This window comes from Elephas maximus, chromosome 4 (genome assembly GCF_024166365.1).
Source record: "Elephas maximus indicus isolate mEleMax1 chromosome 4, mEleMax1 primary haplotype, whole genome shotgun sequence".
Taxonomy (NCBI): Eukaryota; Metazoa; Chordata; class Mammalia; order Proboscidea; family Elephantidae; genus Elephas; species Elephas maximus.
In genome coordinates this window covers 54317254-54339566 of record NC_064822.1, presented here as the reverse complement: position 1 = coordinate 54339566, position 22313 = coordinate 54317254, and the positions used below count along the sequence as shown (strand labels likewise).

At 38.2% G+C, this 22313-nt stretch overlaps 1 pseudogene; it reads right to left on the bottom strand.

Moving 5' to 3' along the window:
- LOC126076225 (prostaglandin-E(2) 9-reductase-like) overlaps positions 1–21797 on the bottom strand; it is a 53616-nt pseudogene extending 31819 nt beyond the window's left edge.
- Positions 21798–22313: the final 516 nt, after the last annotated feature.

Genomic DNA, 22313 nt, shown 5'->3' with positions numbered 1-22313 from the left:
AATTTTGTTTTCATTCTCAGAAATTTTTTTATATTGGCTATCTATAACCAGACATATAATGCAAAAGCATTGGGCTGGGTAATGGGATTATAAAAAAGTACTTCTGAAGTTGCTGTCCCTACTTTTCCCCAAGCAGTTGAGAGTTAACACCAGGATATAGGATATGGTATAAATAAAAAGATTTCTTCAGTAATGGTGTTTTGGTTGATCTCGCAGTTTTCCTCATTACCACCTTTTGTCTCGGTGGGATCCCAGAGCACTGTAGGCAACCAGGATAGTATCTTTCTACCTGCAGAAATCCAGCAATTTGCTCTGGTTGAGATAAGGGTGACATTCCACCTGTAGATTTCCAAGACAAGAGAGAAGGGTAATAATGGATCTGAATGAGAAAAGAATTTCTTAGCTGTGGACATCAAATTGTGCCAGAAGCATGAAAGTACTCAAAGACTTACAAGTGCATGTTCGAAGGACAAAGGAAAAAACTTTGGTGGGTAGGTTTGAGCATCAAGAGGAATAAAGAATAAAGTAATTTCTAATACACTGAATAAAAAAAGAAAATCTCTAAATTCATATGAATGGCAGACAGACAGAAAGGTAGAGAAAGAGAGAGAAAAAGAGTGAGAGCGAGAGCAAGAGAAAGAAAAAGAGAGAGACTGAGAACAATTTGTTCCTACTGAAGATGATTACCAGAGTAATTGCTTTCTCTGAATATCGATAATTAAAGGGTAAGAATTACATATTTACTGTATCCTATAGAAATAATTGTAGTTTATCTGAGTTGATAGAAAATATTCTTGTTTTATAGAAAAATATCAGGTAAGAAAGCACAAAGAATGAGAAAAATAGAAAATCATTATTTATAGATCTAATCAAAATAACTGATTTAGGCAAAAATCCTCAATTGACACTACACCATTAAGTGTAAATTTGTTGGGAACGTGATTTTCTTTGTTGTCAAATTATCAACCAGCATATTATTAGCTAATTTCAAAAGGAAAACATATGTTTACAAAGAAGAGATCTGGCTACCACATTCTTAATCAAGTGATGAAATCTAACATCACTAATAGTGGGACCATCTGCCAACACATGCTTCCTAAAACTAAACCCGAACCTGTTGCTGTCGAGTCCATTCCAACTCATAGCAGCCCTAGAGGATAGAGTAGAATAGCTCCATAGTGTTTCCAAGGAGTGCCTGGTGGATTCGAACTGCCGACCTCTTAGTTAGCAGCCATAGCTCTTAACCACTATGCCACAAGGGTTTCCAAGTCCTTCCTAGTAGGTAGCAATTTGAAGGACACAACACCTTATGAGATTTTATTGCCAAAAACATCTAACTTGAACCTAATTAAGTCTTCAGCTCTAACTTCTAGTTTACAGAAACTGGGACTGGAGAAGCAAGTTACCTAATATCACAAGGCAATAATCTGGTAAATCCAGAATATTTGATAATAACCCCTTTTGGATATTATGGGATACAAAAGAGCTGAGAGACTGTTGCAGATTAAAAAAGCTTGAGAAAAATAATGAAAAGTAATATGGGAGCCATTATTGGACCCCAATTAAAACAAATAATGTATAAGATTTTTAGAAAAAAATGGGGAAATTTGAATATTGAGTGGATATTTTATACTAGAAAATTATCATCAATCTGCTTAGAAATAGTAATGAAATGTGAGTGTCCAAGTGAATATTTTCATCCTTTGAGATGTATGCTGAGGTCTTGTTATGGATTGAATTGTGTCCCCCCAAAATATGTGTTGGAAACCTAAAGGTTGTACTTATAAATATGGTCTTGTTTAGAAAATTGGGGTTTCCATTTATTATGTTAATGAGATTCCTGCAGTATAGGGTGGATCCTAAACATAATCATTTCTGTGTTACAAAAGGTCAAAATAGGCACAGACACACCAAGAGGGAAGACAAAGGCAGATAACAGAGACAGATGCATCTGCAGGGCCAGGAACATCAAGAATTACAGCAGATACTAGAAGCTGAAATAGACAGGGAAGGCTTGCCCTTAGAGGCATGCTCTGAATTTCAACTTCTAGCCTCCTGAACTGTGAGAAAGTAAATTTCTGTTCTTTATGACTACCCAGTTGTGGTATTTCTGTTACAGCAGCACTAGACAGCAAAGACAGGTATGTATGTCGCAAGTGTCTGGAAAAACAGAAAAATGGAAGTCAAGGAGAACAAGACCAAGATTTAGTCAGTTCCTAGCTCTACCCCATCATATTGCTAAATGTTCCTTAGAGTTGATTTCCTCTGTCTTACCATCAGTGTAAACTAGTAACTTCATCCCTTTAACCCAGAGGACTTTAATAGTTTCTGGTTATCGTTTGTGTGTGTGTATGCTTTATAGGTTAAGAACCTCTGAAAATAGACATATTAAGAAAAAGAATTCAGGCATCCAAACCACACAAACCCTTTACACCTGTTTGATCCTATCAATGCTCTACTAGACAGAGGTTCTACTCTATTGAAACTTCTGGTTCAAAAAGGTGAGATGAACAGGAGGAGAGGATAACAGACATAATTATAGAAAAAAGGATGTAAAGAACAGAAAGCAGAGGAAGCCCTGGTGGGCAGAGAAGGCTCACCTGGTTGCAGACAGGCTTGTACTTGAGCCCTGGCTTGTTCAGGATCATCTCTAGCTGCCTGCGGTTAAAGTTGGACATTCCAATGGACTTGGCCAACCCTGCATCCTTATACTTCTCCAAGGCCTGGGGAGGAAGGTATTGTGAGGAAGAATTTGTGTGATTTGGCCATAGAACAAATGTGAGATAGAACCCCATTAATAGAAATCACTTTCTAGAAATGACCATGAAACTGGCTGGCATTGATTATCATGAAGTGCAAAAGTTATATAGAGAAAATTGGAAGAAGATGATGACAACAAAAATAAAATTAGTATTTCATACTTAGGAAAATAAGAGACAGTATCATATACTCTCCTCAATTTTCTCTTCTTCTTCTCTGTGTCGTACTCCAGTAAGGCTCCCCTCCAGGCTAATCCATCAAAACACCCCTAGTCAGGGTCATGAATTTCTAAAGCCAACTGGGCATATTTCCTTTGGCTCAGCAGCAGACTTAGACAGAGTTGATTAACTTTTCCCTTGAGAAAATTTTTTTCATGTGGCTTTTAAATACTGATCTCTCTTGAGTCTCCTCTTCCTTCCCAGGCTGCTCCTCTTGCAAGAATCCCATCATCTGCCTGGTTGCTAATATTTAAGAGTTCCAGGGCTCAGTCCTTAGACCTCATTGCTTATTTATCTCATCTCACTCCCTAATGATCTGTTTATATTTATGACTTTAAATACTATCTACATTACTAAGTCTCACAAATTGATATCTATATCCTAGACTTACCCCATTACCTATATATCAATAGACTCCCAGATTCAACTGCTTACTCGTCATCCCTGTAAATGTCTGATTAGGCATTGTAAAGTTAACATGTCAAAGACTGAGCTTCTGGTCTCCCTCCCACCCCGTTTCTCCTGCAGTCTTTGTTTCATTCAAAGCGAACACCACCAGTAATTTTTTTAGGACAAGGACCTCAGACTCAAACTAGTGCTCTCTTTGTTTCACACACCTCCTTCAGTCCACCAAAGTATCATGTCATCTTTGCTTTCGAATAGATCCAGAATAGATCTTATAACCTTTACAGTTTTATCCCAACATTTTTCATCGGAATTATTTTATAAACTTACTATCTGGCTTTTCTGATTCCGCTCTTAATCCCCCCAGTTCAGCATGCACACAGCATTTGGGTACATGCTATCCAGTAGAGCTTCCTGTGATGATATAAATAGTGCATGTCTATACTGTACAAAAGTTTAGCCAAAATGTTCCTTAGAGGTGAGGATGGTGAGACTTTGTCTCATGTTCTTTGGTGATATGTTATCAGGAGGAACCAGTCCCTGGAGAAGGACATCACACTTGGTAAAGAGTTTGTGAAAAAGAAGACCCTCAACGAGATGGACTGACATGGTGGCTGTAACAATGGGCTCAAACAAAGAAAAATTGTGAAGATGGCTCGGGACCAGGTAGTGTTCTGTTCTGTTGTACATAAGGTCATTATGAGTGAGAACCAACTCTATAGTGCCTAATGATAACAGCACACTGTACCATAGGGTACCCACTAGCCACATGTTACTATAGAGCTATTGAATTATGTGACTGAGGAACTGAATTTTAAGTTTTATTGATTTTTAATTAATTTAAATTAAAATACTTATATATGGCAAGCATCTCACATATTAGTGCAAATATAGAGTGATGCGTTTATAAAGTAAATCAGATAAAACTCTTCTAATGGCTTTCAAGGTTGCACTGAGTCAAAGCCAATGTCATTCATATAAGGCTTGCCATAATCTGACATCCGTTTGCCTTCTGAACTCATCTTTTCTCACTCTTCTCCAGCTTTATGAGAGACTCTGGTGTTCCTTGGACACAAAAGCACTATACCGTATGAAGGGGTTTTTCACTTGCTGTCCTCTCTGTCCAGATACTCTTCCCCTAGAAATCCCATAAGTCACATCTTACTACAGATTTGGGTTCAACTGTCCTCATATCAATGAAAGTTCTTTAGAAGCCTTTACTACATAAATACCAACACCCACACACTTCCCCCACAACATTCCCCAGCCCTCTCACCATAGCTGCTTAATTTTTTCCCATGGACTTATCACCATCGACAAATTATACAGTTAGCTTTTTACTTTTTTATTTTTTTTTTGTGGTTACCTATTTTTCGTCTCCTTTCACTTAGACATATGATCTCTGAGGGCAGGTACTTTTTTTTACTATGCCCCTGCCCTCTCCCCACAAAAGTTTCTTCATAAATTTTTTATTAATAAATGAATATCACAATCCTTAGTCCATATAAAAAAACCAAAAACCATACCCATTGCCATCGAGTCAATTCCAACTCATAGCAACCCTATAGGACAGAGTAGAACTGCCCCATAGGGTTTCCAAGGGGTGCCTGGTGGATTTGAACTGCCAGCTTTTTGGTTAGCAGGTGAACTCTTAACCACTACGCCACCAGGATTCCCAAGTCAATATAAGGTAAATAAAATACAGCAGAATGTCATCAGCTGGATTCCAAAAGGAAATAGGTTGAGAAATGGTAAGACATAAATTAATTCATCACACAACACACCAAATTGCCTGTCAGGCATCAGGCAGGTAGTCAGACCAGTGAGGAAACCTATGGGAAAGATCTCTCTAATCTCCTGCCATGATAGGTGAAGAGTTTCATTTGTCAGACGCATTGCATGGCACACTAGGGGGAAGGTAAGGTATTGGAAGTTACTGAGTTAACATCACACGTTGTTCTGGTAGATTAAGCTTATTAATGAAAGTCTGTGCCAGACATGACACTGCTACCTAGTTAGAGTAATAGATAATCCAGTATTCATATTTATGAAACAGAATAAGATATTTTAGAAAAATTAAATTTCGGTTCCTCAAAGCCTATGAAAAAGGCCATAAAATTTATAAATACCTTACTGTCCTTTCTACGAGAGCTTCAGGGTGGAGATAGGGCTGTACTTGATGTTCCAAATATCTACACTTTTCTGAAATTTGGTCCAATCAGTTTTGGGAATACATGATTAATAGAAATGGTTATATAAATAAACTTTAAATTTGTTATTCAATTTCCTGTGTCCTACTTGTCGGCAGTGGGGGTTTTACTAGATAAGATCGAAAATTTTTCTCCTTTCATCCTCTAAGAGTAGCTTTACTGGCTTACTGTGCCAGTAACCTTAGGATTGGGTCAGCTTCCTTTCAGAATATAGGTTCCATTCTAGTATGACCAGGAAAATGCTATTTAAGGAACAAGTAGAACTCTAGAACTCCAAGAGAACTTTGACATCATTTGTAGAAATTTCTTACTTGAAAGATGAAAAAATTGAGGTCAAGGGCCACCTATTGACTTTTGGAGGTTCACACATGAGCAAGATGTGAACCAGGTTTACCCTCTCCTAGCTTTCTCATCTTTGCTGTCTCCTCGAAGCACTCACCGCCCATGTGGCACAGAGATCCACCGTGTCAAACATTACTTTTCCATGTTCATCTTTTGATAGCATCTCCTCCCTGAGCTGAAATAAAAGCAGTCATTACAGTGATGTCACAAAATACTGTCTGTACCCTTAGCCATGCTTTGAGGTACATCTAGAGCTGGGACACTAAGGCTCCATAAGGTAGGTGGAATAACTCTCCAGGTGCTAATACTTGCAGAGTGTTTTGTGGAAAGAGATGATGGAAAAGCTCAATATCATCAGTCAAAACAAGGCCAGGGGCTGACTGTGGAACAGACCATCAATTGCTCCTATGCAAGTTCAAGCTGAATCTGAAGAAAATTAAAACAAGTTCACGAAAATCAAAGTACAACCTTGAGTATATCCCACCTGAATTTAGAGACCATCTTAAGAACAGATTTGACAGGTTGAATACTAATTACTGAAGATCAGATGAGTTGTGGAATGACCTGAAGGGACATCATACATGGAGAAAGCAAAAGTCATTAAAAAGACAGGAAAGAAAGAAAATACCAGAATAAGTGTCAGAAGAGACTCTGAAAGTTGTCTTGAACGTCCGGTATTTTAAGCGAAAGGAGGAAATGATGAAGCAAAAGAGCTGAACAGAAGATTTCAAAGGGTGGCTCAAGAAGACATAGCAAAATATTATAGTGACATGTGCAAAAATCTGGAGATAGAAAACCGAAAGGGAAGAACACCCTTGGCATTTCTCAAGCTGAGAGAACTGAAGAAAAAATTCAAGGCCCGAGTTTGAATACTGAAGGATTCTATGGGGACAATGGAAACCCCAGTAGTGTAGTGATTAAGACCTATGGATGCTAATCAAAAGGATGGCAGTTTGAATCCACCAGGCACTCCTTGGAAACCCTATGCGGCAGTTGTACTCTGTCCTATAGGGTCACTACGAGTTGGAATCAACTCGACAGCAACGGGTTTTTCTTTTTTCTTCTTGGTTTATGGAAGCACTAAAAGAAGACGGAAGGAATACACAAAGTCACTATACCAAAAAGAATTGGTTGACACTCAACCATTTCAGGAGGTAGCATATGATCAGGAACCCTTCGTACTGAAGGAAGAGGTCCAAGCTGTACGGAAGGCATTAGTAAAAAATAAGGCTCTAGGAATTGATGGAATACCAATTGAGATATTTCAGCAAATGGATGAAACCCTGGAAGTGCTCACTCATCTTTGCCAAGAAATTTGGAAGACACCTATCTGGCCAACTGACTGGAAGAGATTCACATTTATGCCTATTTCAAAGAAAGATGATCCAATCGAATGTGTAAATTATCGAACAATATCTTCAATATCACACTTAAGTAATATTTTGCAGAAGATCATTCAAAAGTAGCTGCAGCAGTACACTGACAGGGAACAGCCAGAAATTCAACCCAGACTCAGAAAAGGACATGGAACAAGAGATATGATTGCTGATATCAGATGGATCCTGGCTGAAAGCAGAGAAAGCCAAAAAGATGTTTATCCGTGTTTTATTGACTATGCAAAGGCATTTGACTGTGTGGATCATAAGAAAGTATGGATAACATTGCAAAGAATCAAAATTCCAGGAACACTTAATTGTACGCATAAGGAACCTATACACAGGTCAAGATGCAGTCTTTCAAACAGAACAAGGGGATACTGCGTGGTTTAAAGTCAGAAAAGGTGTGGATCAGGGTTGTATCCTTCCACCATACTTACTCTATCTGTATTGTGAGCAAATAATATGAGAAGCTGGACTGTATGAAGAAGAACAGAGTATCAGGACTGGAGGAAGACATATTAATAACCCACGTACTTCAAGAGGACTTGAAGTACTTACTGATGAAGAACGAAGACCATAGCCTTCAGCATGGATTACACCTCAACATAAAGAAAACAAAAATCTTCACAACTGGACCAATAAGCAACATCATGATGAAAGGTGAAAATATTGAAGTTGTCAAGAATTTCATTTTACTTGGATTCACAATCAATGCCAGCAGTCAAGAAATCAAAAGACATTGCGTTGGGCATATCTGCTGCAAAAGACCCTTTTAAAGTGTTGAAAAGCCAAGATGTCACCTTGAAGACTAAGGTGCGCCTGACCCAAACTGTGGTGTTTTCAATAGCCTCATATGCATGATAAAGCTGGACAATGAATAAGGAAGACTAAAGAATTGATGCCTTTGAATTGTGGTATTGGCAAAGAATATCTAATATACCATGGACTGCCAAAAGAACGAATATATCTGTCTTGAAAGAAGTAATACCAGAATGCTCATTAGAAGCAAGGATGACGAGACTACGTATCACATACTTTGGACATGTTATCAGGAGGGATCAGTCTCTGGAGAAGGACATCATGCTTGGTAAAGTAGAGGGTCAGTGGAAAAGAGGAAGATCCTCAATGAGATGGATTGACAATGGTTGTAACAATAGTGCCAACCATATAAATGATTGTGAGGATGGCACAGGATGGGGCAGTGTTTCGTTCTGTTGTACACAGGGTCTCTATGAGTAGAAACTGACAGCACAGAACACAACAGCGTGTTTGACTTATATTACTTTTGTCTGACCAGTATATATATATATATATATATTTATCAAATTCTTTTCTTTCACCTGGAAAGGCAATAAGTCACATGCCTTTAATCTTCATAACAATGGATTGCAGTATAAAGCCAGACTGAGCTATAACTCTGTAATCAGAGTTCCTTATCCCTCTAAATACACAACGGTCCAAAGGTAGGCACATGAACCAAATGGGGTCAATGTAGAATCAGGAATTACTATTTTAGGTTCTTCCCCAGTATAATAATCCATATGCCTTCCAAACAAAAACATAATTCAACCATCCATGCAAGATGATGTTCATACTGACAGTGGAAGTGAAATAGGTTTAATTATACAAATTTCTAACCTTCAGAGCCATTGGGGAATGAATAATGTAGAGATCAACATAGTCCAGCTAAAGTTTTTTCAGTGACTTTTCCAAGACTGATTGAACCAATTCTGGCCGAAGGAAAGTGGCCCAAAGCTGCAGAGCAAGAAGGGAGTTTTGTTTGATTAATGTTTTAGGCAATATAATGGAGAAATATAGAAACAGATGACATAGGAATTGTTACTTGTTTATCAAATTCAAAGCTAAAATTTGTTTGCCAACATAATTGATATTAAGCTAAACTTAGGTCATTCCTGGACTGTAATCAGTAGGAATAAATATAATATTTAAGTTTTTTTTGACTGTTGGTCATTTATTGTGATATTTTAAAATATATAGGGTGCATTTTGAAATGTAATAGAAAAATATGATGAGTATACCTAAAAGAGATAGAAACCCTGCCCTATTAAACTAGCTTAAAGTATTGGAATTACTTGTATGGATTGAATACAGTGGAGAACGCTGAAAAATAGCTGTGCTGGGAGGGCCCCATTTCAGGTAACAGACAAAGAGGTGGCCTCCATCTACTTTGCAAGGACTTTAGTGCTCAACTTGTAGAAAGTTATTGTCTTGCTTCTCCTAATATTTAGATATTTTTCTATTGGTTAAAAACTAGATGACCACAGGGGTAAAAATTCCCTTTCTTCTTAGATATTCTTCTTATCTGACCTACTCACTTAAAGGCTATTATTAAAGTATATTGAGTACATTCAATATACATCTACTGAAAAATAGAAGGAAATAACTAGAGAGATAAAAATCATTATCAAATAATAATTATGCCCATCATCTGAATTATGTTTAATAAAGTATGCAAAACACTTTCACAAATGTTGTCCAATTCTATCTCCAGTTCAACCCTATGAAAGAAGAATTAATATCTCTTTCATGTAGTTTACTGAAGGAAAAAATATTTTGAACTCATTAATATGTGCCGGACACAAATCAAGAATATCAGCTGTATCTTGTTTAATATTCAAATAGCTCTCTTATATTGTATATATAATATCAGTATTGAGTCCTGAGATTCAGAATGTTAAGAAATTATCCTTTGTCACACTGATAATAAGAAAAGCTGTAATATGACCAAGGATCTGTGTGATTCTGTCTCCATATAAAATCACAATGCTTTAGAATGAGGCCCAGAAAACATGCTAAAATCATGAAATTTGAGTATAGCAATGACTAGAAAGTCATCACCGCTCTCCTCTTTTGATGCTAGTTTGAGTACATAAATTTGTGTGAAAAAAATTTAAGGATAGTTCAGTAAAGTACTCAGTCAATCATATAACTAATTTCCATACACAATCACTTCATAAATGTTCACACAATCATACACTTATCACTTTTGAAGTGTAGAATATGTCTTCCCTCTTCACAATGCCATCAGCAATCTTGCTTCAGATGGCTTGTCTAACTTCCCCTTCATTTTCATACACATAAGCTGAATCAGTATGATGAAACCCAGCATCAATAGCTAATTCAGTTGCCTCCTCAGCTTTGCTCTTAGGCACCTAAGGAGAAACAGAAAATGGTATTCAGGTATCTACTCAACTGAGAGGTAGCTGGTGCAATGAACAATGACCTTCACCAGAATAAACCCTTCCCTCAGATCTTGTAGTAGTTCTGCATGTAAGGTATCCACCAGTTTGCTTGGAACTTTTCTATTTTTAGAAATGAAGGTGGGCATCCCAGGAATTCCTTCAGTTTAAGGAAACTGGGATAGTTTTTCCCTGGCATTGGAAGTCCCCAAGGCCACTCCTTGGTCAGAGATTGGCTAAATAACTTACAGCATATGATTGTTTTCAGGAGTATGATTTATTAGAGGGAAGTGACATGAAGCAAAGCCAGCAAAGGGACAAGGTATAGGGGGGAAGTACAGAGGAAACCATGCACGAGCTTCCAAGAGTTTATAGTGGAGTCACACAGACTACACTTGATTCCTCCAGGATGGAAGTTTGGCAACATGTGGGGAATGATGTCTGATGGGAAGTTCATTAGAGACTCAACGTCCAAGCTTTTACTGGGGGCTGGTCACATAGGCACTCTTTGCCTAGCACATACCGAAATGCCAGACTCCCAGCAGCTATTCAGCCTAAACTTCATTGTTTGTGCAAGCAGTTAGACACAAACACCCTTATCAAGAAGAGAACGATGAGTTCTAGATGCCAGTCAGGGCCAAACTTGAAAGCGAAATTTTCCATCACTGGAAGTCTACTATTTATTCTTTCGTACCACTACACCACCAGGGCTTCCCATCTGTACACAGCCACTCTATATGTATAAAAGAGCTAAATAGTAGGTGTAAAATGCATAGTTTGGAATATAGATCCATACATAAGAAATTAACTGTAGACTTAAGGGATTAATAAAGTAGGTGTCTTCCCAGAAAGCCAAGGCCAATTAAATTAGGGAGGGCATGATAACAGTCAAATTTAAAATTATAATTTATCTACTAAAAATTGGACACTGATTTTAGAGTGTATTTGATAAAGGATGAAAAGAAAAATAAAACAAAATGTTTTTAATGTCTTTTTAAGTATTACAGAAGCTTTATTTCTCAACCTAATCACCAGGAACTAGATACTTAGTCCTTACTGCCCTCTGACAGCTCTCAGCCCTGTTCCTTCCTTAGGTGTACAAGCTTGAGGAAGTTACCAAGTCTGAAGCCTCAGGGCTATCCTTGAACCTTCCCTCTCCCTCATCCTCCTTTGTACTACTAAGTAGGAAATATGTTACATGTCCGTCACAGTGTTTCTTCTATATTTCCTTCTATATTACAGATGAGAAAAATGAAGCCCAAAAGTTAAGCCCTAGTCCCTTGTCACAAAGCTAAGTGGTCTGAAAGACAAATCTGGAATGCAAACTGTCTGGCCTCTAGTCTAGTGACTTGTCCCCTTTGCTCCTTCTTCTGTGAGGGGACCAACTCTTCCTATTTGCTTCAAATCTAAGGTACATTAACAAGGACCAAGAATTAAAGGCTTGGTCTTTTAAGACTGTAGCATTTCCCCTAAAAAGGGGTCATCTTTCCTTCCAGGATGAGTTTCCCAGCAGTGAAAGAAATATCAGGGAAACTCGGCTCAGTCCAGGTGCACCATTTATCGTCTGGTGCTCAACACTAAAATTGCAATTCTTCCCCGCAATTTCTCAGGCACCTTCGTTTCCAAGATGCTTTACCTCAAAGGTTGCTGTGCATCATGTCTCCTTGGTAGGAAGAAAGGTTTCTTGGGTTACAGAACTATACAGAGAAACTCCTCTCATTGCAAACCGTCTCAATGCAAAGCAGCTGGCAGGCAGTGCGCTTCACTGCTGAGGTTCATCTCTTCTGACAAGCTGTAATGTCCATGGAAGTAGGAGGAAAAACCAATGCCCAGATAATCTGTAGGTGACCACACATCAGACGCAGAAGCACTGAATGAAGCTGGTCTACCTTACCACTTTGTCCATGGATTATCTGTAGCTTGGTGAAACTGAGACCCCAGTGAATCCCCCAGAGTCAACCAGGAGCCAGGGATGTGACAATCCAGGTCGGCTCCCACTTGTCCTGTGGCTGTTTGTATTTGAATCTTCAACTCCAAGACCCATCTCCTTACCTCTTCTGGTGCATAGGTGCCAAATCCCAGGACAGGAATGAAGTGACCATCATTTAGTTTCACACACTGATTTTTGAATTGAGATCCATCTCCTGCCACTGTCCTGACTAAGCAGAGACTCCCCCCCCCGCCACTTTCCCCAGAATGATGAGCAACAGGAAGGCAACACTCCAACTGCCCTGGTCATCTCTTACCTCTTGGGGTGTACGAGGGGCCAAGGTTAAAGCAGCACTCCATAGAGTACAAATAGAATTGTCCCTGCTGGACTAATTTGTTTTTCAAAGAGAATTCTTAATAATTCTATAATCATAAAGAGGTCACTAATATCTTGGATTAATAAATTTTCTCTTTAGAATCTACCACACATTATCTGAAATTATTAGAAGACATTCATTGAATAAGCACTGACCATTTGTTAGACCAAAAAAAAAAAAAAGAACACCCGTTGTCTTCGAGTAGCATCTGACTCACAGCAATGCTAGAAACCTCCATATACTAACTCTCTTTTGTTTTTGCCGATGGTGATGCCCCTTCTTGATCGTGCGTGCATCATCTGAAATATTTAAATACCTCGAACCACACGCACACACACACCAGTACAAGCACATGCACACAAACAATTTAAACAAATGGTTCATGAGCTTTTTTCAAAAAGCAGACTCTCAGTAAAGAATCAAAAGCAGAAATTAAAAGAAAAATTATCATTTTATTTTTCCCATCTACAAAGTTATATTTCTTTCTGCTTTCTTTATTTTGTAATAAAAATATCCAGTCTTGGTAAAGCTTCAACAAAGAAAGGCAGTCTGGCATGGTGCTTTCTGGAGTGTAAATAATTAGCAGTTTTTCAACACTGTCTTGCAATATGCAAACAGAGTTGGTTTATACCTTTCACCCAGTTACACAGCTTCTGGAAAAGTACCATAAAGCAGCCAAAAATGAAGACAAATATCGTATATAATTTATGAACTTGCTTTGCAGTATTTACAAATGAAAAAAAAAATCAGAATCTACTGATATTGCTATGAATTTGAAAATGCTAGAGCCCTGGTTGGCAGCTAGAATCCACAGACACTCCTGGGAAACCCTATGGGGACAGTTCTCTGTCCTATACAGTTGCTATGAGTTGGAATGGACTGGATGAGGGCACACAACAACAACAACAAGGGCCATTAAGATGCACTGATACAAGGAAATATCATGAAACTACTAAAAATTGAACACATAAATAATGTATTTCAGATAAATTTAAAAATGAAAGGATATTAATATATTGATTAGAAAAGCAGAGTATGTATTATGCGTATAGAATAATGTCTAACTGGTGAAGTAACGTGTATTAATGGGCAGGCAAGGCCCCAAACTGTTAGCAGCAATTACATCTGAGTGTAAGACTATGTGTGATTTTTTATTCTCCTATGGTTACTGTCAAAGTTTTCTATAATTATTTTTTTAATCTTTTTTTTTTATTATTTTTATTGTGCTTTAAGCGAAAGTTTACAAATCAAGTCAGTCTCTCATACAAAAATTTATATACACCTTGCTATAGGCTCCTGATTGCTCTCCTAATGAGACAGCTCACTACTTCCCTCCACTCTCTCTTTTCGTGTCCATTTGGCCAGCTTCTGTCACCCTCTGCCCTCTTATCTCCCCTCCAGACAGGAGTTGCCAACATAGTCTCATATGTCTACTTGATCCAAGAAGCTCATTCTTCACCATTATCATTTTCTATCCCATTGTTCAGTCTAGCCCCTGTCTAAAGAGTTGGCTTTGCGAATGGTTCCTGTATTCGGCCAACAGGATCTGGGGACCATGACCTCCGGGGTCCTTCTAGTCTCAGCCAGACCATTAAGTCTGGTCTTTTTACCAGAATTTGGGGTCTGCATCCCACTGCTCTCCTGCCCCCTCAGGGGTTCTCTGTTGTGTTCTCTGTCAGGGCAGTCATCAGTTGTAGCCCGGCACCATCTAGTTCTTCTGGTCTCAGGCTAATGTAGTCTCTGGTTTATATGGCCCCTTCTATCTCTTGGGCTCATAATTACCTTGTGTCTTTGGTGTTCTTCGTTCTCCTTTGCTCCATGTGGGTTGAGACCAATTGATGCATCTTAGATGGCTGCTTGCTAGTGTTGAAGACCCCAGGTGCCACTCTCCAAAGTAGGATGCCGAATGTTTTCTTAATAGATTTTATTATGCCAATTGACTCAGATATCCCCCGAAACCATGGTCCCCAAAACCCCGCCCCTGCTACGCTGGCCTTCGAAGTGTTCAGTTTATCCAGGAAACTTCTTTGCTTTTGGTTTAGTACAGTTGTGCTAACCTCTCCCATACTGTATGTCACCTTTCCCTTCACCTAAAATAGTTATCTACTATTTAATTAGTGAATGTCCCTCTTCTTCCCTCCCTCCCTCCCTCCGCCCTCTGGTAGCCATCAAAAAATATTTTCTTCTTTGTTTAAACTATTTCTCGAGATCTTATAATAGTGATCATATACAATATTTGTCATTTTGCGAGTGACTAATTTCACTCAGCATAATGCCTTCCAGATTCCTCCACGTTATGTAATGTTTCATAGACTCACCACTGTTCTTTATCAAAGGGCAGTATTCCATTGTGTGAATATACTATAATTTATTTATCCACTCATCCGTTGATGGGCACCTTGGTTGCGTCCATCTTTTTGCTATTGTAAACAGTGTTACAATGAACATAGGTGTGTATATATCTGTTCTTGTAAAGGCTCTTATTTCTCTAGGATATATTCCAAGGAGCGGGATTGCTAGATCATGTGGTAGTTCTATTTCTAGCTTTTTTTAAAAGTGCCAAATCGATTTCCAAAGTGGTTGCACCATTTTACATTCCCACTAGCAGTGTATAAGTGTACCAGTCTCTCCACAACCTCTCCAACATTTATTATTTTGTATTTTTTCGATTAATGCCAGCCTTATTGGAGTGAGATGGAATCTCATTGTAGTTTTGATTTGCATTTCTCTAATGGCTAATGACCGTGGGCATTTCCTCACGTATCTGTTAGCTACCTGAATGACTTCTTTAGTGAAGTGTCTGTTCATATCTTTTGCCCATTTTTTAATTGAGTTATTTGTCTTTTTGTGGTTGAGTTTTTGCAGTATCATGTAGATTTTAGAGATCAGGAGCTGATCAGAAATGTCATAGCTAAAAACTTTTCCCAATCTGTAGGTAATCTTTTTACTCTTTTGGTGAAGTCTTTGGATGAGCATAGGTGTTTGATTTTTAGGAGCTCCCAGTTATCAAGTTTGTCTTCTGTATTGTTAGTAACATTTCGTATATTGTTTATGCCATGTGTTAAGGCTCCTAGTGTTGTCTCTATTTTTTCTTCCATGATCTTTATCATTTTAGATTTTATACTTAGGTCTTTGATCCATTTTGAGTTCCTTTTTGTGCATGGTATGAGATATGGGTCTTGTTTCACTGTTTTGCATATGGATATCCAGTTATGCAAGCACCATTTGTTAAAGAGACTGTCATTTCCCATTTAACTGACTTTAGGCCTTTGTCAAATATCAGCTGCTCATATGTGGATGGATTTATGTCTGTATTCTCAATTCTGTTCCATTGGTCTATGTATCAGTTGTTGTACCAGTACCAGGCTGTTTTGACTACTGTGGTATAATAGGTTTTAAGATCAGGTAGAGTGAGGCCTCCCACTTTGTTCTTTTTTCAGTAATGCTTTACTCATCCGGGGCCTCTTTCCCTTCCATATGAAGTTGGTGATTTGTTTCTCCATCTCATTAAAAATGCCATTGGAATTTGGACCAAAATTGCCTTGTATCTACAGATTGTTTTGGTAGAATAGACATTTTTACAATCTGAAGTCTTCTAATCCATGAACAAGGAATGTTTTTCCGCTTATGTAGGTCTCTTTTGGTGTCTTGCAGTAGTGTCATGTAGTTTTCTTTGTGTAAGTCTTTTATATCTCTGGTAAGATTTATTCCTAAGTATTTTATCTTCTTGGGGGCTACTGTAAATGGTATTGATTTGGTCATTTCCTCTTCAATGTTATTTTTGTTGGTGTAGAGGAATCCAACTGACTTGTATCCTGCTAATCTGCTGAACTCTTATATTAGCTTCAGTAGTTTTTTTTGAGGATTCGTTAGTGTTTTCTGTGTATAAGATCATGTCATTTGCAAATAAAGATACTTTTACTTCTTCCTTGCCAGTCTGGATGCCCTTTATTTCTTTTCGAGCCTAATTCCTCTGGCTAGGACCTCCAGTACAATGTTGAATAAGAGAGGTGATAAAGGGCATCCTTGTCTGGTTCCTGTGTTTAGGGGGAACACTTTCAGACTCTCCATTTCAGATGATGTTGGCTATTGGCTTTAATATATGCCCTTTAAAAAAAAAAAAGTTTTTTTTTTTTTTTTTATTATGTTGAGGAATTTTCCTTCTATTCCTATTTTGCTGTTTTTATCATGAATGGATGTTGAACTTTGTCAAATGCCTTTTCTGTATCAATTGATAAAATCATGTGATTCTTTTGTTTTATTTATACGATGGATTACATTAATTGTTTTTCTAATGTTGAACCATCCCTGCATACCTGGTATGAATCCCACCTGGTCATGTTGAATTATTTTTTTTGATATGTTGTTGAATTCTATTGGCTAGAATTTTGTTGGGGATTTTTGCATCTAAGTTCGTGAGGGATATAGGTCTGTAATTTTCCTTTTTTTGTGGTGCCTTTAGCTGGTTTTGGTATCAGGGATATGGTGGCTTCATAGAATGAGTTTGGGAGTATTCCGTCCCCTTCTCTGCTCTGAAATACCTTTAGTAGTAGTGGTGTTAACTCTTCTCTGAAAGTTTGGTAGAACTCTCCAGGGAAACTATCCAGGCCAGGGCTTTTTGTTGCGGGGGGAGGGGGGGAGTTTGTTGATTTACTTTCAATCTCTTCTTTCGTTATGTGTCTATTTAGTGGTTCTACCTCTGTTTGTGTTAGTTTAGATAGGTAGTGTGTTTCTAGGCATTCATCCATTTCTTCTAGGTATTCAAATTTGTTAGAGTACAATTTTTCATAATAATCTGATATGATTCTTTTAATTTTTGTTGAGCCTGTTGTAATATTGCCCATCTCATTTCTTATTCGGGTTATTTGCTTCCTCTCCTGTTTTTCTTTTGTCAGTTTGGCCAACGGTTTATCCATTTAGTTAATTTTTTCAAAGAACCACCTTCAGTCTTGTTCAGTCTTTCAACTGTTTTTCTGTTTTCTATTTCATTTAATTCTCCTCTAATTTTATTATTTACTCTCTTCCGGTGCCTGAGGGTTACTTTTTTTTGCTCTCTTTCTATTTCTTCAAGTTGTTGGGATAATTCTTTGATTTTCGACCTTTCTTCTTTTTGGATGTGTGCATTTATTGATATAAATTGACTTCTGAGCACTGCTTTCACTGTGTCCCAAAGGTTCTGATAGGAAGTGTTTTCATTCTCATTGTATTCTATGAATTTCTTTATTTCATCCTTAATGTCTTCTATAACCCAGTCTTTTTTGAGCAGGGTATTGTTCAGTTTTCAAGTGTTTGATTTCTTTTCCCTGGTTTTTCTGTTATTGATTTCTACTTTTATGGTCTTATGGTCAGAGAAGATGCTTTGTAATATTTCAATGTTTTGGATTCTGCTAAGGCTTGTTTTATGACCTAATATGTGATCTATTCTAGAGAATGTTCCATGTGCACTAGAAAAGAAAGTATACTTGGTTGCTGTTGGGTGGAGTGTTCTGTATATGTCTATGAGGTCAAGTTGGTTGATTGTGGCATTTAGATCTTCCGTGTCTTTATTGAGCTTCTTTCTGGATGTCCTGTCCTTCACCAAAAGTGGTGTGTTGGAGTCTACTACTATAATTGTGGAGCTGTCTATCTCACTTTTCAATGCTGTTAGAGTTTGTTTTATGTATCTTGCAGCCCTGTCATTTGGTGCATATTTAATATGGTTATATCTTCTTGGCATATTATCCCTTTAATCATTATATAGTGTCCTTCCTTCTCCTTTGTGGTGGATTTAATTTTTAAGTCTATTTTCTCAGAAATTAATATAGCCCTGCCTGCTCTTTTTTGACTGTCATTTGCTTGGTATATATTTTTTCCATCCTTTTAGTTTTAGTTTGTTTCTCTAAGTCTAAGGTGTGTCTCTTGTAGGCAGCATATAGACAGATCGTGTTTTTCAATCCATTCTGCCACTCTTTCTTTTTATTGGTGCATTTAATCCATTTACATACAGCGTAATTATGGATAGGTATGAATTTAGTGCTGTCATTTTGATGTCTTTTTTTGTGTGATGTTGACAGTTTCTTTTTCCCTACTTAATTTTTTGTGCTGAGTAGATTATATATTGTCTTTTCCTCTTATTCAGTGACGTTGATTTTGTTTCTGCTGAGTCCCTATTTTGTTCTTGCATATTATTTTAATGCGTAGGTTAGTGCATCTTCTTTGTGGTTACCTTAATATTTACCCCTATTTTTCTAAATTTAAATCCAGCCTTTATTTCTTTATATCTCCTTGTCTTCCTCGCCATATGGAAGATCTATGGCTACATTCCTTAGTCCCTCTTTATTGTTTTAATGCTGTCTTCTTTTGCATAACAGCATCGCTGTTTCCCTGTTTTGAGGGTTTTTTAATCTTGATTTATTTTTGTGATTTCCCTGTCTGTATTGACACCTGATTGCTCTGTCCAGTGTTCTACTCTTGGGTTGATACCTGACGTTATTGTTTTTCCAACCAAAGAACTCCCTTTAGTATTTCTTGTGGTTTTGGTTTGGTTTTTACAAAATCTCTAAACTTCTGTTTATCTGAAAATATCCTAATTTTGCCTTCTTATTTCAGAGACAGTTTTGCTGGATATGTGATTCTTGGCTGGCAATTGTTTTCCTTTGATGCTATATATATAAGTCATCTCATTGCCTTTATGCCTGTATGGTTTCTGCCGTGTAGTCCGAGCTTATTCTTATTGACTGTCCTTTGTAGGTGACTTTTTGTTTATCCCTAGCTGCCCTTAAAATTCTCTCTTTATCTTTGGTTTTGGCAAGTTTGATTATAATATGTCTTATTGAATTTATTTTAAAATGTATCTCATGTGGAGTTTGATGAGCATCTTTGATTGATATCTTCTCAGCTTTCACGATTTTAGGGAAGTTTTCTGCCCACAAATCTCCAACAATTCTCTCCATATTTTCTGTTTTCCCTCCTTGTTCTGGTACTCCAATCACTTGTAGGTTATTTCTCTTGATAGAGTCCACGTGATTCTTAAGTGTTCTTCATTTTTTTAAATTCTTTTATCTGATTTTTCTCCAAATAGGTTGGAGCCAAGTGCTTTATCTTCAGCTTCAGAAATTCTGCCTTCCACTTGCTTAATTCTCAGTTCTGCTCCTCTGTCTTTCTGTTGAGTTGTCTACTTCTGTAATTTTATTGTTAATCTTCTGAATTTCTGATTGTACCACCATCTGTCTATGGATTTTTCCAGCTTATTAAGTTTTTCATTATGTTCCTAAATAACCTCTTTAATTTCTTCAACTGCTTTATCTGTGTGTTCTTTGGTTTGTTATGTATATTGCCTGATCTCCTTCCTGATGTCTTGAAGGGTCTTCTATAGTAATCTTTTGTACTCTGCATCTGGTAATTCCAGGAAGGCACTTTCATCTAGAAGATCCCTTGATTCTTTGTTTTGAGAGCTTGTTGAAGCAATCATGGTCTGTTCCTTTATGTGATTCGATATTAACTGTTGTCTCTGAGCCATGTATAAGTTATTGTATTAGTTAATTTTATGTTTGGTAACTGTATCCTAGCTTTTTGTTTTGTTTTGTTTTGATATGCCCAAATGCGTTGCTTGAGTGAACTATCTTGATTATTTTCAGCTTTGAAGCCCTGATGTCCTGTCTCTAGATGGGTAAAGTTGTTATCAGGTATATCAGTCTAGGAGTCTATTCACTTTTCTTGTATGAATTCAGCTTAGGTGTCCAGGTAGCTGATCATCAAGTGTGCGGTACAGGCTCTGTCCTACAGCCTTAGCGGGGCAGGGTAGATTGGTGTAAGTACTGGTAACTGGTTGCAGCAGGCATCATGCTATAAACAAGACGGGGGCTGAGAATATTCCCCCATCTGTCTCTGAGGAAAGTGTGTCCCTCTTCCCTAGAGCATGGGTGGGTTCTGCAGATGGACTATTGCCAACCAAATTTTTTGATTTTAAGAACTGGGAGGTACCAGTTATCCTTGGACCTCTGTAGCAGTTTTCTGGGTGACCAGAGTGGAGCCACCAGTCGTTAGGCCCCTGATGTGGGTAGGTGAGGACCCTGTTTAATAGGCAAAGCAATGTCAAATGTCAAACACCCACCTCTCTACCACACAGCTGAGACAGGTGTAGTCTGTCAACAAGGGCCTATTCTCCTGAAATAGACCCACACAGGTACATGCAGAGGGGAAAGTACTCAAAGTCCATGGACTGTTTATGCCTGGACAGGAGCCGCTTCTGTCCTGAGCTCCTCAGGTTAGTGGAGCTGCAAATTATCTTTTCCCCCAAACTGCGAATTTATTCCTTCTCAAAGACCTGGAGGATGGCTCTAGGCACTCAACAGGGCCTATCTCAGGCCCAGAGAAATCAACAGCCACTGAAGCCAGCTTTGGGGTGGGTCGTGGTAAAATATACGCAAGTAGCTTTTGCCGAGAGCACCATTCTTCTCTGATTCTTGAGGTGGGAGTAGGCCGTGCGGCTGGCTGCTTCTCCCTGAGGAAACTGTGGCTGAAAGCTAGTACCAGCCCACTGCAGCTGCTCCAGTGAATGGTGTCTGAGGGCTCCTGGTGTTTCAGGTCTGGTAACCTCTTCTGTTCCGAACCATCTCTTCTTCCCCTGCTGCTCAGCCCATTGTGTAACTTTGCCTTTGATGTTCAGGGCTCCTAGCTTGTCATAAATATAATTGTTTCACTTGTTTTTTCAGGTCTTTATTGTAAGAGGGCTGGCCAGAACTGTCTGTCTATTCTGCCATCTTGGCCCCGCCTCTCTATAATTACCGTGTATCACATTTTTAGTTACAAAATAATGTTTACTTGTAAAGAAAGAAAATACCTACACCGGAACAACTGAATACAAGGAATTTCCTTGCAGATGCTCCTCTCTAACTTTTTTCTCAAACTGCCTTTCTTCACATGACACAGATCTCACTTGCTGCTCTTCTTTCTTATTTGTTGCTTGTCCATCCATAATTAAATTTCTGATTATCATTGCTGATTTAATACAAAATTTGAATTTCAGAAGTTTCCTGGCATTGACCTGGGTTGAAATTCCTGGACACTGCCACGTCTCTTTTCTCGCTTGAACTATGTCCTGGACACTGCCACCTCTCTTTTCTCTCTTGAACTATATCCTGGACACTGCCACCTCTCTTTTCTCTCTTGAACTAATAATTATTTTGACAGCTTTGGATTTAAGGTTTGAAAAGATCCAAATCCTGGTGCCTCCCAACTGGCCTAGCTGGATATTCAGATTGTCAAAATTTCTGTTGGAATGGCTTGGCCTTAGGACCAGAATTACCTACTTCCACATATCACACGTAGCAATTCTGGGATGTCTCTCAATAGCCTTCAGTAGAGGTCTCTGCTTCTCCTCTGATTTTTATGTGACTCTAATTTCCCATAGACTGCAATGCAAAAAACTGTAGTGACTCTGTGAGCAGAGTGATCCTTAGTCCTACGAGCAGCTCTCATGAATTGTCTTGGATATTTCCCCACTTTCTTCATT